The sequence below is a fragment of the Pteronotus mesoamericanus genome, unplaced genomic scaffold (genome assembly GCF_021234165.1).
Source record: "Pteronotus mesoamericanus isolate MK-2021 breed Mesoamerican mustached bat unplaced genomic scaffold, CSHL_Meso_final contig_1189, whole genome shotgun sequence".
NCBI lineage: Eukaryota > Metazoa > Chordata > Mammalia > Chiroptera > Mormoopidae > Pteronotus > Pteronotus mesoamericanus.
The window spans coordinates 337,563-354,786 of record NW_026555038.1 but is presented as its reverse complement, the minus strand read 5'-3'; the positions used below and the strand labels follow the sequence as shown (position 1 = coordinate 354,786).

Below are 17,224 nucleotides of genomic sequence, written 5' to 3'. Positions count from 1 at the left end.
GGCTTTCCAAGTACAATACAAGAAGGCAAAACATAATATATAATTCTGGTAACCTTGGGCCTACATGAAACTAGGCAGTTAAATTTGCAAAGGAAGGCTATGCCTTGCTGAAGTTGTATGTGAGAAAAAAAATACCAACATCATTGCTCAGTGTGGCTGAGGGGCTAAAAGTGGAAGCCTGACATGGTGGCTTCGTTAAAAAACATTTGGCCTGTGCCTTCTGTTATTTTTCTTCATTCCTTCCTTCTTTTGTCTTTTTTTTTGTGGTAAGAACACTTAATATGAGATTTATCCCATTTGCAGGTTTTTAAGAGTACAATACATGTTGTTATTTATAGCACAATATTGAACAGCAGATCTCTAGAATTTATTCATTTTGCATAACTGAAATTTTATGTATATTAATTAGTAACTTTCCATTTTTCCCTCCCTGCCCTCAGCCCCTATCAACCATCCTTCTATTCTTTGCTTCCATGAGTTTCCCTGTTTTAAATAACACATGAGTGGAATCATGCAGCGTTTGTCCTTCTGTGACTGGCTTCTTTCACTTAGCAGAATGTCCTTAAGATTCATCCATTCTTTTTTTAAGGCTGAATAATAGTCCACAATTTCTTTACCCATTCTTCCTTTGACAGGCATTTAGGTTGCATCCACATCTTGGCTGTTGTGACTAGCCCTGCAATGACATAGGAGAGATACTATCTCTTTGAGATCCTTATTTCAACCCTGGTTAAGTATGCAGAAGTGAGATTGATGAATCATACGCTGGTACAACTCAATAGGAAAAAAAAACACTAATAACCCAACCCAATTTAAGAATGGGCTAGAGACTTGAACAGACATTTTTCCAAAGAAGATATACAGAAGCCCATCAGGTATATGACAAGATGCTCATCACTAATCATCAGGGAAATGTAAATCCAAACCACAATGAGCTGTAACCTCACACCCATTAAGGTGCTTCCTTGCTCCATAAAACGTGGATTTAATACTAAAGCTCTAGCTGTATGCTCGTCTTAGCAAAGGAACGGGTGCTGCTAATCCCCACAAGGATGAGAGCCAAACTCAAAGGATGGGAGAGTGGGGGATGGAAGGAGTCTGAGGATTTGTGAAGTGCCCATAATTCCCAACTCTGGACTATTTAGTGAAAGAAAGAAAAGGAGAAAGAGAGAAAGAAGGAAAGAAAGAAAAACCTTTTATTTATTTTACTGCTATTTCGGGTCTCTATCACCCTTAGTGGAACCTAATTCCAACTAATACATTTGGGAACACTAAATTATTGGTAAAGGACAAGCTTTCACCATGTTAATTTAGAAAGGATATGAACTTTGCTGTAGGTCACTAGAAATGGATCTGGTTAGATGGGGATTACCTGGAATGTGAGACAGACACAAAACATACAGATGGGCCAGTGACTGGAGCTTGCCTTTTGGGAACCACTAACTGGTGATAGATACGAGTGACTTCCAAATGATTATTTCTTGTTCTCAGAGACTCATCCTTTAGACAAATCATGAGCTATGGGAATTTTGGCCCATACCAAGATGTCTTGGGGTTGCTCAGTGATTTCTCCAAGATTTCTGAGGATTCCTGGGTGGAGCTTGTGTGTTACAGCGACCTTTGGGTTTTTGTTCCTTGTTCTGTGTTGATCCCCTTTCCTCTGGCAGCTGCTCTTTCTTTCATGGGTCTGTCCAAAACAGAACACCAACCTTCCTTCCTTTCTCCCTCCAAGAACCTCTTATACCACTTTCCCTGAATGTTTGGGGATAGTTGGATAGTTGATAAAGAGCCATTTGTCCTGAGCCTGTTTATACTTACGATGCAAGGAAACAGCGGAGCTGTGAAATGATGGTTCTTTCAAAAATTATTTTTTGATTCTTTGTTCTTTCAACAATTTTGTAACTGTAGTAAAACATACAGAACATAAAGTTTGCCTTTTTCACGTGTACAACTTTACGTACACATTTTACATGTATACTTCAGTGGTATTAATTATGTCATGCAACCATCACAACTTTTTGATTTTCGATTTCCCAAACCAAATTCTTAAGCAGAGTCCTCCTCCCTCACCCAGAGGTGTTATTACCCTCTGTGAAATTGAAGGTAGGCTCATTCTTAAATAACAGAAATTCAAGAGCTGGAAAAATCCCTATGATCCAATTTAAGCAGCTCCGATTCCTGCAGATCTCCCGGGTAGAATCCACAGAGCTGAGGTTGGGCTGTGCATCAGCAGTGCTGTTGGGGACGGATGGTGGCCAGCCTTCCGGAGTCAGATACTCAATTGGGAAACAGACGTTGTGGGACAGGATAGTTACATACCCTTCCTCCTGGTTTAGTCTTTGCCCCTGTTGCTCATTGAATGATTGAGTGGGCAGTTCTAAATCAGGAATCAGGAAGAAGACAGCCTGGGATTGGGACTGCTAGAAGCTGCAGCCAAGGAAGGTCTTAGGAATGTGCATGGTCTCTGCTGCGTGTGCGCGCACATGTGTGTGTGTGTGTGTGTGTGAGAGAGAGAGAGAGAGAGAGAGAGAGAGAGAAGGAGGGAGTGGGCCAGATTGCATTTCTGGGAGACAGAGGTCGCAGTCTCATCTGAGTCTCTCCTCTGCCCACCTCCCTCTCACCCCTACCAATAATTCTAGAGGGCTACAATCATGCTAGAATTTCAAATTATACGGCAAGAGAGGAAGGGAGGTGGGAGCAGATGATCTGGGCAGGTCACAATGAGTTAAATGTGCAAGGCTGTTTGTGGCTGTGATTCCCATCTATAGACATCCAACTGCAGACTCTCATGAAATGGTATAATGACTAGGCTGATGGTGGAGCTGTAGAGAGTAGGAAAGACATGAACATGAAAATGAGTTAGTGCTGAAGTGGACAACTGCTAGGATGATCTTGCACAGAGTCCTGGAGGGGAGGCAGAGACAACAGGCCATTTTTAGATGCAGAAGGGGCCTGCTAATTCCCAGACTTCAGTTTACTTACAGAGACACGTGCAATCAGTAGACAGGCACATCCTGGGGAGCGTCAGCCCCTTGACTACTGAGTGAGCATTCTGCAGTCACGTGGGGTGGGTCCTAAGCCTCAAATACCCACTCACTGACCCTCCTTCACTCCCCTCCAGAGAGGACTGAGGGGCTCTAAGCCCAACACTCCCAGTCACCCCAAAGACTCAACACCAGCCCTGAATGTTCTTCCTGTCCCTCTTCGGGACCTGGCGTGGCTCCCAGGACATCCTCCTTTGGCTTCCTGTCACAGCAGCTCCATTTCTAATCCTGGCTGCATGTGCTTTGGGTCTAGAGCCCAGCTCTCATTCACCCTAATTTTCAAAGTGCTCAGGTTCCACTCTCTCCTGTCTAGAAATCAATATCAGAAGAAAAAGGAACCAGTAGTTAGCTTAGAGGGGACTGTAAGACCCCAGCTTGCTTAGGAATGACTGACTGACTACACAGGAGTTAAAGTCATGGGGGAGGGAACTGAATACCAAACTGGAGTGAAGGGGCAGGGGGGAGGCTGTACCCCCATTCTGCCACAGCATCTGCAGAGGTCACAATGCCCTTCCATGCCCAGAGTCAGGAATACTGTCCTAGGAACTCTTTCTCCAGCCACCACGCACTTCTGATGCACGCAGTTCTGCCCCCTTGTTAGACCATATACCATGATTTCAGTCCACTCAATTAGTAGAGGCCCCTGTGCACTTTGGGTTGAAAACTAGGTGTATTTGATGAGTTTCTGCTAAAGCACTCTCAGAAGCAGAGCCCCTGTCTTAATATCTCCTTGGGTGGGGGGAGAGAATTTTGGCTTTTGTAGCTGGGGCGATTATGAAAGGAGACAGAGAAACTGGGCATTTAGAGGCTGCCATGCTCATCTTGGAGGTGTGTGGACACTGTGGAATGGAGGAAAGCATTAGTGTGGGGAGTGTGGAGCACAGATCCCCAATACCTCTGGGTGTCCAAAAATGCTTGAATAACCTCCCCACCCCCCCACCCCCCCGCCGTGGCATTAGGAGTTGGAGCGCTGTTGGAGGTGATCCACACCTCTGGTCCTGGTGTTCCAGTTGGAGTGATTGGAGCACTGGGCCAAAGGGAGGAGAGGAGAAGGGGACTCAGGAGGTCTGTTCCAGGCCGAAGCATGGAGAAGAGACTGGTTGTGCTGTTGGGGCGTGAAGGTGGAGTAGGGGAGGTGCTTGTGTTGGCAGAAACTAGTTAGCTGATGTTCACATAGAACTGAGGCGACAGGAGGGATGGATGAAATCAGTGGTCTTCTAAGTGGACGTGTAGGATGATCCACTGGAACGTAAAAGAAAAAAATAAAATTTTCATTTGTATTTATGTTTTAGTGTAAAAATAAAGAAATTAAGATTTACTATATGGCCTGATACAGGCAGCCTTGCAGGTGTTCATGTCATGTGTCATAGCAGAAGAGTCCTCAGGGAAAGAGGGAGTGGCACCCTCATCGATCCAGTTGCTTTCAAGTGAATTGAAAGGTATTACAAATTACTTGTACCCCAGGTGGTAGATAGAGTATCTTGTGGGGGAGGAACAAACCTGCCTCTGCTCTTAAGGTTCTTCTGGCTGATCTAATAATCAAATACAAATGAGGCAAATTAGCAAGAGAAAATAACCAAATTTAATACATACATATGTATGGGAACCCAGCTCACATGAGAGACATGTGAGAGTCAGAGACCCCACAGGCAAGAGAGGTTCAGAGACAGCAAGGAAATGTGGGTATATAAGACATCCTTACTTAGGGATAAGGTAATGTGCCTTGGGGACTTCCAAAGGTCATTGCAGAATATTAAGAGCAGACCTTCAGTAAACAGAAGTTTGCAAAAGAAGTTATTTCTGATAATCTCTTATGGAAAAGGCCTCTAATTTAAGTTCCAGGTCATTAGGATGGGGGGCAGAAGATTGCTTTGACCTGGTGGTTAAAGCTACCTTTAGCTCAAAACAATCTGCACACCACAGAGGCACATCTTGGGGTGACTCATACTGGACTCCCACAATATTATCTGACTATTATCTAACTAAACTAATTCTCACAAGATGGACAAGTAGTTTGAAAAGATTCCTGCAAAGAAATCCATAGATTGAAAATAATATGAATAGTGCAAGAAAAAGCAAACTCAGAAAATGGCAGAGCTAACAATTTTCTACCAGTCATATGAGATCCATTATGATAATATCTCTGACAAGGGAGTTGACCAGAAAAAAGTTTAAGTTTATAAAAAAGACTACTAGAGATATGGATTTATATCACTATAGTTAACAAGCAACTAATACCTAGAGATATTAGTTAATAATAATATAAATATGTCATCGTGATCATCAGGACATGTAAACTCTGTACACCCAGAGTATGAAGACAAACCTCAACAATTTTGGGGCGTGGGGTATTCCAAGTCATACAATACTTAGTTGTGTACTTTGGGAAGTATATTATTAAATGTAATAAACATGCTTAGAAATCTCTTTTGAATAAAATCTCTTTTACTTCATAGTAAAAAGCAAAATGTCAATTATTACTGGAGAAAAACCATTGCTCTCTATGGCATGGTTCAAGTGACTGGATTAGTACAGAGAGAAGATGACAACACATATAAATGCACTCTGTAGTACAGACACACGGAAAACATTGTTGATTTGAAGAAAAGATTTTAGAACACACGGTGTATGAGTATTGTGGAGGTTAGCTGCATGGTTGGAAGAAAGTTGCCAACATGTTTCACCTTAAGTCTTTGCCATACTTTTTGATGATAATACTTTCTGTGGTTGACTGAAGAAAAGATGCATCTATAATATGAAATACTTATTTACTATAACATGCTGTGGTTTTATGTGAGAGTAACCAGGGACGAAGTAGCTGCCCTAAGTGGAATACAAAGCTGGTGGTTGGGGCCGTGGAGGAATTACATGTGTATAAAACTCATCTATTGCATCACTCGTTTACAAATTGCAACAATAAAGAAACTGAAGTTAGAAGAGTGTTCCAGGGTGTCAATAGTATGGTTAATTTGAAAAAAAAATGCAATAGAATCTTTACAATATCTTATGATGAGATGTGGAATGAGACTATGAAAATCTTTTGGTTTTTGGATCTAAGATGGTGGATGAGGACATGGAAGCTATACAAACCTCCTCTCAGGACCAAGCTGGAATTACAACTGAATTGTAGAGAAATCATCCTGAATAACCCACAAAACACTAGCTGGAGAGAAGGCTTATAACCAAGGACAGACAGAAGAAACCACTTCATCACAACAAGACTGATTGGCAGTGTGGAGGAGGTGCGAGAGGGCTGGCTGGGCTCCCACATGTGGCAGGTAAAGTTCCAGAGGGATGTTCAGTGGCTGGGGGAGTTCCCTTGAGAAGTGTGAGTCTAAATCCCAAGGTAAACTCCCCAGTCTACAGCTCACTAACGCAGGGGGAGGAGGGGGAGGCGAGGGAGGGGGAAGAAAAATAGTTTAAAAATAAAATGGCACCAAATACCTATCGTTCAGTAATCACCAAAATGTAAATGGCTAAAATACTATAACCAAAAGACATAGAGTAGCTGAATGGATAAGAAAACAGAATACAGATTGAAAGATACACACAGGCTAAAAGTAAAGGGATGGAAAAAGATATTTCATGCAAGTGGAAAGGAAAAAAAGTTGGGGAAGCAATACTTATATCTGACAAAATAGACTTTAAAACCAAGGCTATAGTAAGAGACACAGAAGGACACCAAATAATGATAAAAGAAACAATCCAACAAGAGAATATAAACCTAGTAAATATGTATGCACCCAACATAGGAGCATCTAAATGAGTAAGGGAAATCTTGATGAACATAAAAGGAGAGAAATACAGTCATAGTAGGAGATTTTAACACCACATTGACTTCAATGGATAGATCTTCCAAAGAGAAAATCAACAAGGAGACAGTGGCCTCAAATGACACACTAGATCAAATGGGTTTAATTCATATCTTCGGAGCATTTCACCCCAATACAGTGGAACATACATACTTTTCAAATGCACATGGGACATTTTCTAGGATAGACCACATGTTAGGACACAAAACAAGCCTCAATAAATTTAAGAAGATTGAAATCATATCAAGAATTTTTTCTGACTGCAATGCTATGAAACTAGAAATCAATCACAAAAAGAACACTGAAAATACACAAAGACATGGAAGCTAAATAACATGTTATTAAACAATGAATGCGTCAACAACAAGATCAAGGGAGGAATCAAAAGATACCTTCACACAAATGAAAATGAGAATACAATATACCAAAATCTGTGGGACACAGGCAAAGCAACTCTCAGAGGGAAATTCATAACATTACAGGCCTACCTTAAAGAAAAAAAAGAAAAAGCTCAAATGAACTAACTAGACTTCTAGCCAAGATGGCGGCATAGGCAGACATGGCTCACCTCTTCACACAACCACATCAAAATTACAACTAAAACATAGAACAGTCATCACTCAGAACTGTCAAAAACCAAGTTGAATGGACGTCTGACAACTATGGGATTAAAGAAATCACATCCAGGCTAGTATGAAGGGTGCAGACAAGGAATGGGCTCATCCCTTTCCCACGTGTGGTGGATTAAAATTCAGGAGGGATATCTCAGGAGAGAGGAGTCCCAGCCCCATACCAGGACCTCCAGCCCAGGGTTCCAGTGCCAAGAAGATAAGTCCTCACAACTTCTGGCTGCAAAAACCAGTGGGATTTGGTTGGTGGAAGAAAATTCTGGAGCCCCCAGCAGTTCCTATTAAAGAACCCACACGTGGACTCACCTGCTGAGACTTATTCCCTCTGAGCTCCAGCACAGGGGTAGCAGCTTGAAAGGTGCCAGTGGTGTACAGGGAGAAACTGAAGTGTCTGGCATCAAGGTGAGCAGAGGCCATTTTCCCTTTTCTACAACCTCCTTCCGCAGAGCTGGCAACCTGGTGTCATATCTGACACTCCATCGACCTGGTTAACACTGTTTGCCCTGCCTTGGGGATCCACAGAGACTCTGCCCCACCTAATTTATGGGCCCACCCAAGCTTCTTTTCCATATGAAAGGCTGGTCTTGGCTCAGATTTCACAACTGCTTAAATTCTTTCAAATATTCAGGGGCTGGCCTCAGTGAGTCCTAGGTCCAGCACTAGCAGTGGTCAGCCTAGATTCACAGCTTGGCTTTGCCTGGGAATTTCCAAGCCCAGCACAAATAGCAGCCATCTCAGATTGCTTTATATCTCAGGCAGAGTGGCCCTGGGCAAAGCTCAGGTGGGGGCTGACCTTGGCCTGCACCACCCAGAAATCCCCAGGAACTGTACACCCAGTGGACCATGTAGGAGACCCTCCACCCCGCCCCTGCACAGCTGATCCTCCATGGAGGGTGGAGGTTGGTGGTAAGTGGTCACAGCCAATCTTTGTAGCTGGCTGGATTGGATAAATGCCTCCCATTGACCTGCCGGCAGCAACCAAGGCTCAACTACAAGAGGAGGGTGTACTCAGCGCACATGAAGGGCACACCCTGAGTAGCCAGCCTGGGTGATAGGGAAGGCTGTGCCCCTCGACACTAGAGGACACCTGCTACATTAGGTTACACTACCAAGACATGGAGTCAAAGCAGCTCTACCTAGTACATAGAAACAAACACAGGAGGCTGACAAAACAAGGACACAAAGAAACATGTCCCAAATGAAAGAATAGATCAAAACTCCAGAAAAAGAGCTAAACAAAATGAGATAAGCAATCTATCAGATACAGAATTCAAAACATTGATTATTAAGGATTCTCAAGGAACTTAGTGAGGACTTCAAGATGTATGCAAAGAGGCCTACCCAACCATAAAAAAGATCCAGTCAGGCCCTGGCTGGTATGGCTTAGTGAACTGAGTGCTGGCCTGTGAACCAAAAGGTCATTGCTTGGATTCCCAGTCAGGGCACATCTTTGGGTTGGAGGCCAGGTCTCCAGTGGGGGCCCATGAAAGGCAACCACACACTGATGTTTCTCTCCCTCTCTTTCTCCCTCCCTTCCCCACCTCTAAAAAGAAATAATATTAATAAATCTTTTAAAAAATAAAAAAAATCCAGTCAGAAACAATGGATACATTAAATGAAATAAAGAACAATTTACAGGGAAACAAATAGTAAAGTAGCTGAAGCTAAGAATCAAATCAATGATTTGGAATACAGGGAAACAAAAAAAACCAAACCATAACAAAAAAAAAAATAAGCAAAAAAAAAATAAAGATAGTGTAAGCAGCCTCTGGGACAACTTCAAGAGGTCCAACATTCACATCATAGGATTACCAGAAGGAGAAGAGAAGAGAAAAGAATTGGAAATCTATTTGAAAAAATAATGAAGGAAACATTCCCTAATTTGGTTAAGGAAATAGACATGCAAGTCCAGGAAGCACAGAGAATCCCAAACAAGATGGATGCGAAGAGCCCCACTCCAAGACACATCATAATTAAAATGCCAAAGGTTAATGATAAAGAGAGAATCTTAAAAGAAGAAGGAGAAAAGCAGTTAGTTACCTACAGGGGAGTTCTCATAAGACCGTCAGCTGATTTCTCAAAAGAAACTTTGTAGGGTAGAAGGGACTGGCGAGAAATATTCAATCATGAAAAGCAGGGTCCTACAGCCAGGATTGCCCTACCCAGCAAAGATATCATTTAGAATTGAAGGGCAGATAAAGAGCTTCCCAGACAAGAAAAAACTAAAGGACTTGATCATCACCAAACCATTAATATATGAAAAGTTAAAGGGACTTAGTCAAGAAAAAGATCAAAGCTATTAACAATAAAATGGCAAAAAAAAAAAATACAAATCTATGAACATAGATTTGAATCTAAAAAGCACAAATACAAATCTATGAACATTTGAATCTAAAAAACAAACTAAGCAAAGAAGAAGAACAGAGGCAGAGTCATGGACACAGAGAGAGTTTTGATAGTTGTCGGATGGGAGGGTCATGAGGGTGAATGGGTGAAGAGGTGAGGGGATTGAGAAGTACAAACAGGTAGTTACAGAATAGCCATGGGAATGTAAAATATGGTATAGAAAATGGAGTAGCCAAAGAACTTGTACGCATGACCCATGGACATGAGCAATGGTAGAAGGAATTGCCTGAGGGAGTGAGCAGTGCTGGGTGTGCAGGTGCAAAGGGGGAAAAATCAGGACAACTGTAATACCATAATCAATAAAGGATAAGTAAAAAGCTAAAATAAAATTACATGTGAAAATGAAAAAAGGACTAGAGTAGCATATAAAAATAATAAACTTTTTAAAATTAAAAAAATCTAACTTTACACTTAAAGAAATTTGAAAAAGAACAAACAAAGCCTAAGTTGGGTAGAAGGAAGAAAATAATAAAGACCAGAGCAGAAATAAATGAAATAGAGTCTAAAAAAAGATACAAAATATCAATGAATCCAAGAGCTGGCTCTTTGAAAAGATAAGATTGACAAACCTTTAAACAGACTCACCAAGAAATAAAAAGAGGACACAAATAACATCAGAAATTAAAGAGGGGAAATAACAACTGACACCAAAAATACAAAGGATTGTAAGAAAATACTATGAACAGCTATGTGCCAACAAATTGGACAACCTGGATGAAATGGATAAATTCCTAGAAACATACAATCTTCCAGAACTAAATCAGGAAGAATCAGAGAATCTGAATAGACAGATTACACCTAGTGAAATTAAAGCAGTAATCAAAAAACTTCCAACAAACAAAGAAAGCTCTGGATTGGATGGCTTCACAGGTGAACTTTACCAAACATTCCGGGAAGAATTAATACCTTTCCTTCTCAAATATTTCAAAAAGTTCATGAAGAGGGAAATCTCTCAAGCTTATTTTATGAGGTCAACATTACCTTAATTCCAAAACTAGATAAAGACACTACAAAAAAAGAAAATTACAGGCCAATATCCCTGATGAACAGAGTTGCTAAAATCCTCAACAAAATACTAGCAAACTGAATATGGCAATACATCAAAAAGATCATACACCATGATCAAGTGGGATTTATTCTGGGAATGCAAGGTTGGTACAACATTTGCAAATGAATAAATGTGATTCACCACATTAAAAAATGAAGGATAAAAACAACACAATCATATCAAGAGATGTGGGAAAAGCATTTAATAAAATCCAGCACCCATTTATGATAAAAACCCTCAGCAAAGTGGGAATAGAGGGAACATACCTAAACATAATAAAGGCCATATATGACAAACCCACTGCCAGCATCAAACTCAACAGACATGATGCTGGCAGTTCGCCTTAAGATTGGGAACAAGACCGGTATGTCCACTTTCACTTCTCTTATTCAATATAGTACTAGAAGTCCTAGCCACAGCAATCAGACAAGAAGAAACAATAAAAAAGGCATCCAATTTGGAAAGAAAGAAGTAAAACTGTGTTTATTTGCAGATGGCATGACACTATACATAGAGAACCCCAAAGAGTCCACCAAGAAACTACTTGAACTGATAAATGAATTCAGTGAAATATTAGGATACAAAATTAATATCCAGAAATCAGTTGCATTGTTATATGACAATAATGAACTAACAGAAAGGGAAATTAAGAAAATAAGCCCATTGACAATTACTTCAAAAAGAATAAAATGTCTAGGAATTGATCTAACCAAGGATGTAAAAGATCTGTACACGGAAAATTGTAAGACACTGAAGAAAGAAATTGAAGAAGATACAAACAAGTGGAAGCACAATGGTGTTCATGGATAGGAAGAAGAAACATCATTAAAATGCCCATGCTACCCAAAGCAATCTATAGATTCAATGCAATTCCTATCAGGATTCCAATGTCATATGTCACAGAACTAGAACAAATATTTCAAAAATTTATATGGAACCATAAGAGGCCCTGCATAACAACAGTGATCCTGAGAAAGAAGAACAAAGTTGGAGGAATCATGCTACCTCATATCAAACTATCCTATAAGTCCATAGTAATCAAAACAACATGGTACTGGCATAAAAACAGATGCATATATCAAAGGAACAGAATAGAGAGCCCAGAAATAAACCCACACCTATACAGTCAATTAATATTTGACCTCTGGGAAAATTGGACAGATATGTGCATAAAAATGATACCAGACCATCTTCTTACACCACAAACAAGAATACATTCAAAATGGATTCAAGACTTAAATATTAGACCCAAACCATATAAATCCTAGAAGAAAAGATAGGTAAAATCTTGGACATTGCATGTAGCAATATTTTATCTGATATATCTCCCCAGGCAAGGGAAACAAAAGTAAAAAAAAAACAAACGGGACTACATCAAACTAAAAAGTTTGCATAGCAAAGAAGACCATCAACAAAATAAAAAGACAAACCATGGAATGGGAGAACATATTTGCCAATATATCTGATAAGAGGTTAATATCCAAAATTTATAAAGAACTTACAAAACTCAACACCAAAAAAACAAACAATCCAATTAAAAAATAGGCGAAGGGCCTGAATAGACAGACACTTCTCCAAAGAGGACACACAGATGGCCAATAGATGTATGAAAAGATGCTTCATGTAACTAGTCATCAGAGAAATGTAAATTACAACCACAATGAGCTATCACCTCACACCTGTCAGAATGGTTATCATCAATAAATCAACAAACAACAAGTGCTGGCGAGGATGTGGAGAAAAGGGAGCCCTAGCACAGTGTTGGTGGGAATGCAGACTGGTGCAGCCTCTGTGGAAAGCAGTACGGAGATAAATCAGAAAATTAAAAATGGATCTGCCTTTTGACCCAGTGATCCCGCATCTGGGAATATATCTGAAGAAACCCAAAACACTAATTTGAAAGAACATAAGCACTCCTATGTTCATTGCAGCATATTTATAATTGCCAAGATATGGAAGCAGTCCAAGTGTCCATCAGTAGATGAGTGGATAAAACAACTATGAGACATTTACACAATGGAATACTACTTGGCAGTAAAAAAAAAAAAAAGAAAGAAAGAAAGAAAGAAAATTTTACCCTTTGCAACAGCATGGATGGACCTGAAGAACATTATGCTAAGTGAAATAAGCCAGTCAGAAAAGAAACAAATACCATATTATTTCACTCATATGTGGAGTCTAATGAACAAACTAAATTAACAAGCACAACACAGGCAGACTCATAGATGCAGAGCAGATGACAGCTCTGGGGGGTGGGTGGGTAAGGGGGTGGAGGGATCTATCAAAAAAGACTCATATACAATGGTGGGGTGATTGCAGGGGGGAGGGTAGTATAAGGGGATTAAGTGGTAATGGAAACATACAATAAAAATAATAGAAAAAGAACACTTTTTATATTACTCAAAGGTTTACTGATTATCTCAAGACAAAAAGCTTAAAAGTTGTAAAATCTACAGATGTATTTCTTCAACAAAAGAACAAGTATTCCAAATTTGAGGAGCTCTGGTGTGCTGGCTCTTGTGACTGTCACAGGTGCACACACACACACAGACACAATATCCCTTCAGGCAAAGTTAATATTTCAGCGATGAATATAACTTTGTTTTAAAAGAATCACGTTTTGGGGAAAGCACTTTGAAACTGACGTTTGCAACTGTCACCAGTATCATGTAGTTTTAATGCCAAAATGAAGTGTGTCAGTGTCACCTCTAAGACTGTCATAGCTACAGCCTTCGAAATAAGAAGTGCACTTTTAAACCCACTTTACGATCTCCCAAATGAAAAGTTTCAAGAATTTTAAAAAATCCCATTGTCAAAAATATTTGCAAGAACAACTGATGAAAACATCATTGAAGATGTCGGCTTCATGGACAAAGAAGAGTTTTCTGGTGGAATTTCACACCGATAGATGGGATTTAAACAGTGAAAGTTATGATTTAATAAGTGTAGTCAAAGATAGAATTCTTCTATTTGGGTCTGTTTCTTTGTGAGAGTTGATGTTGCTTTTTTTTTTTTTTTTTTGCATTAACAGCCATTAGGACCAAGTATTGACGTTAACTGAACTTAAAAGCATACTTTGTAGTCTCATAAAATATTAAACTGATTTATTAAACCCATTTTTAATCATGGTGCTCTCACTAAACATATTTTTGCTAATAACTTTGAAGTGAAAAGAAAAAGGTTATTGTACCATTCGTTAAAAATGAAATAATTTAGCCCTGGCCAGGTCGCTCATTTAGTTGGAGAATCTTTCTGGGCACCAAAGGTTGTGAGTTCAATTCCCGGTCAGGGAATTACCTAGGTTGTGGTTCCATACCAGTACCCCCACCCCGGCCCCTTTCAGGGTGCTTAGGAGAAGAAATACATCTATACTTCTCTCTCTCTCTCTCTCTCTCTCTCTCTCTCTTCCTCTCTCTAAAATGAATAACCATATCCTCAGTTGATAAAAAATGAAGTACATAATTTAAAATTGTTTCACCTTTACCACATCCTTTAAATGCTTTTTAATGTGCTTTACAATATACTAAAACAGTTGCATGTGCAAATTTATAAGCAAATTGTAAATATCAGACTACAGGTAAAGGGAATAAAACTCGGTGCTTTTATGAGACAACTATGAAAGCAGTTGGCACAGTGCGGACACAAAGCAGGTATTTGCTAATGAAATTTTATTTCTCCCTTGGTGACAAATTTTATGTGAGAGATGAAAAGAAGGAAGTCAAAATTTCTCCCAAGTGTTGCCCAGAGGAGAGGTGCTGGTGCACCCACTAAGACTGGCGCGCTGGCGCGCTCCTGGGAGGAAATGAGGAGTTGGAGTTAGGATACATTTTCATGGGTCTAATAACCTCTAAGTGGACATGAGCTCCAGGAAGTTGGACACACCATCTGCCGCTCTGGAGCACTCTGGGCTGGAGATGAGGTTCAAGAGTCATTAGCAGGCAGAAGGTTGTTAAAACCACGGCGGTGGGTGAGATCCCAGAGTGGGCCAGAAGATGAGCGAGGAGGAATGCGGCTGTGGGACCCCGAGGGGAAGCCACAGTCAGTGGAGGTACGTGCAAAATTTGAGGAGAGAGGACAGGTGGCGCCAACTCTGAAAACTGTGTACTCAAAGCATGCAAGGAAGGCGTGGTCAGCAGGTTCAAATACTGGGAGGAAGCGAGTAAGGGCGTTACAGAGCACTCACTGACTTTGGCAACTAGGAGGCTAGTCGGGAGCCTGGGAGAAAACCTTTGCTTGCGGGTGCGTTCAGCTACAGGAAGTAAGTCACCTGTTTGAGGGCCGTGACCGTCGAACCTCACCTTGGGAAAGTCCCGGCGGGAGGTCAGGACAAATTCGCACATGGTGGGAAGCGTCCTCGGGGCGAGTGGGTGGCAGCGGAGGCGCCGAGGTCCGGGGAGCATAGCTGGAGTCTGACCCCGGTTGAAGCTGGAGCTCTGCCGGCCGCCCGAAGGACAGAGCAGCCCCCGGCGTCTCAAGTTTCCCGTACGCAGCGCGGCCCGGGTGCTCAGGTGGCCGCGGGCAGGCCTGGTTGGCGGGCGGCGCGCAAGACTGACCTGCGTGTTGGTGGCGGCCCGCGCCCTCCTGCTGCCTGTCCCTCGCCTCTACTAGGCTTCTCGCCCAGGTAGTGCACCGACTGAGGAGGCTTCTTCCCTGCGGAGGCGGCTCTCCTCCTCCCTCGGGGCGGGTCCGGGACTCTGGGGCCGAGGGGCCGAGGATCCGAGCGCTGTAACCTGGGAACGCTCGGCCCTCGCCCCTGCCGTGGGCTGCACCACCGGCTCCCGCCGAGCGCGGGCGGCGGCACGGCCTGTCCGGGATCCCGTCCGGCCAGCTGCAGTGCCGGGCAGCCCCCCTACTTGGTGCGTTCTGCATATCGCTGCCACCGGCTCCCCCAGCCCTGAGGGCCGCCCCCTTCCGGTCCACGGCGGGTCTCTCTGCCCCGAACCTGGTGAGTGCGCGCGATGCTGCGCTGCTGACCTTGGGGCCGCGTCCCACGGCCCCCGCGGCCCAGAGCGGGAGTTTGGAGCGCCCTGGGATGGGGACCTCGGTTCTGCGCTCCCCAGCTCCCCGAGGCAGGGGAGCGCCGTTGCTGGCGCGGCGCCGACCCGGGGCTCCTCCCCTGCAAGGGCCCTTGCTTGTGCTCCTACCTCTGTCTGCAGTGGCCTGGACTCCTGAGGCCTCAGGTGAGCCAGCCGCATCTCAGCTCTCTGGTGGCCTAAACTAGATTGCCGCCACTTAATCGCCGGGGACAAGTTTCTAGGTGCTTGAGGACTGACCAGATGCTTACTGCGGAGGTGGACTTCCACCTGGAGGCAGGGGGAAGGACAGAGTGACAGGATGATGGGGTCGGCTGAGGTCTTCATCCTTACCTCCGTGGCTTTTCCTGGCAAAGGAGGTGTGTTGCGCTCTGGCAGTCTGCTTTTTGCCCTTGAATTTCTTGGTAGCTACTTTGCCAGGGGAGCTGCTAATGGCTTGTCTTGGCTGGCAAAAGGCTCTGGGGTGAGGTTTGAGAGGCCCTGGAGTAAGAGAGTGTCATTTCCCGGGTCTGTTAGGTCCTTGTATGCGCCTGGGAGCTTGGTGATAACAAATTAGCAAAGGAGCTCGGTGCAAGCACTAGGAGGAATTTTAGCATGGCCCTGAGCCCTTGTTGGCTCTCCCCCTGGATGTGGTAACCAACATTTGACCACCTTGAGGGAAGAGCCGGCTGGAGCTGGAGCCCTCAGAAGAGAAAGTCCTCCCCTGGCTGTGAAGCATAAATGCTGAGGGGCCTTCAAGCCACAGGGGCCAGGCAGACCAGGGCCCCTGTCAGCTCTCGCCTCTCTGAGTGCCGGCAGCAGGTTTGGGGTGGTTAGCCTGGCCTGGCTGCAACTCCTTGAGGGGCCAGCTGGCTCCGAAGGTGATGGTAGGAGGCTGCCCATTCTAAGAATCATGGAGCTTGCATAGGTGGATTGCTGGAAGATTCTTGGGCCTCTCAGCCCCATCTTAGTCCTTCTGAGATCCTGGATAAGGGTAAGTGGCTCTCAGCCAGGTCAAGAAATGGCTCGAGATGAGGCCTATTTCTTTTGTCTTCACACTAGGTGAATTAATCTTCAAATGGCCTCAAAATAAATCCCGTATCTTGAAAATATTATGGGAAGATAAAAAGTTGCCTTAGAGAAAAGCAGGAAGATACCTTTTCTTCCCTAAAGCTACTCATTGGCATTCCTGGTTCTTCCAGGTGATATATTAATTTCTTAGTTCTTCTGTGTGCTGGCTGCATATTTAGGACAGAAGACCATGCCTTTGGGT

General features: G+C 42.9%; 1 long non-coding RNA gene across 1 annotated transcript; it reads right to left on the bottom strand.

The window, feature by feature from the left end:
* Positions 1–634: 634 nt before the first annotated feature.
* On the bottom strand, positions 635–16,162 carry LOC129078165 (uncharacterized). The gene is made up of 3 exons (XR_008529939.1): positions 16,084–16,162; positions 4,035–4,286; positions 635–676 (listed from the first exon to the last, which is right to left on the bottom strand). It is a non-coding gene; the product is annotated as an uncharacterized LOC129078165 (long non-coding RNA).
* Between the last annotated feature and the right edge of the window lie 1,062 nt (positions 16,163–17,224).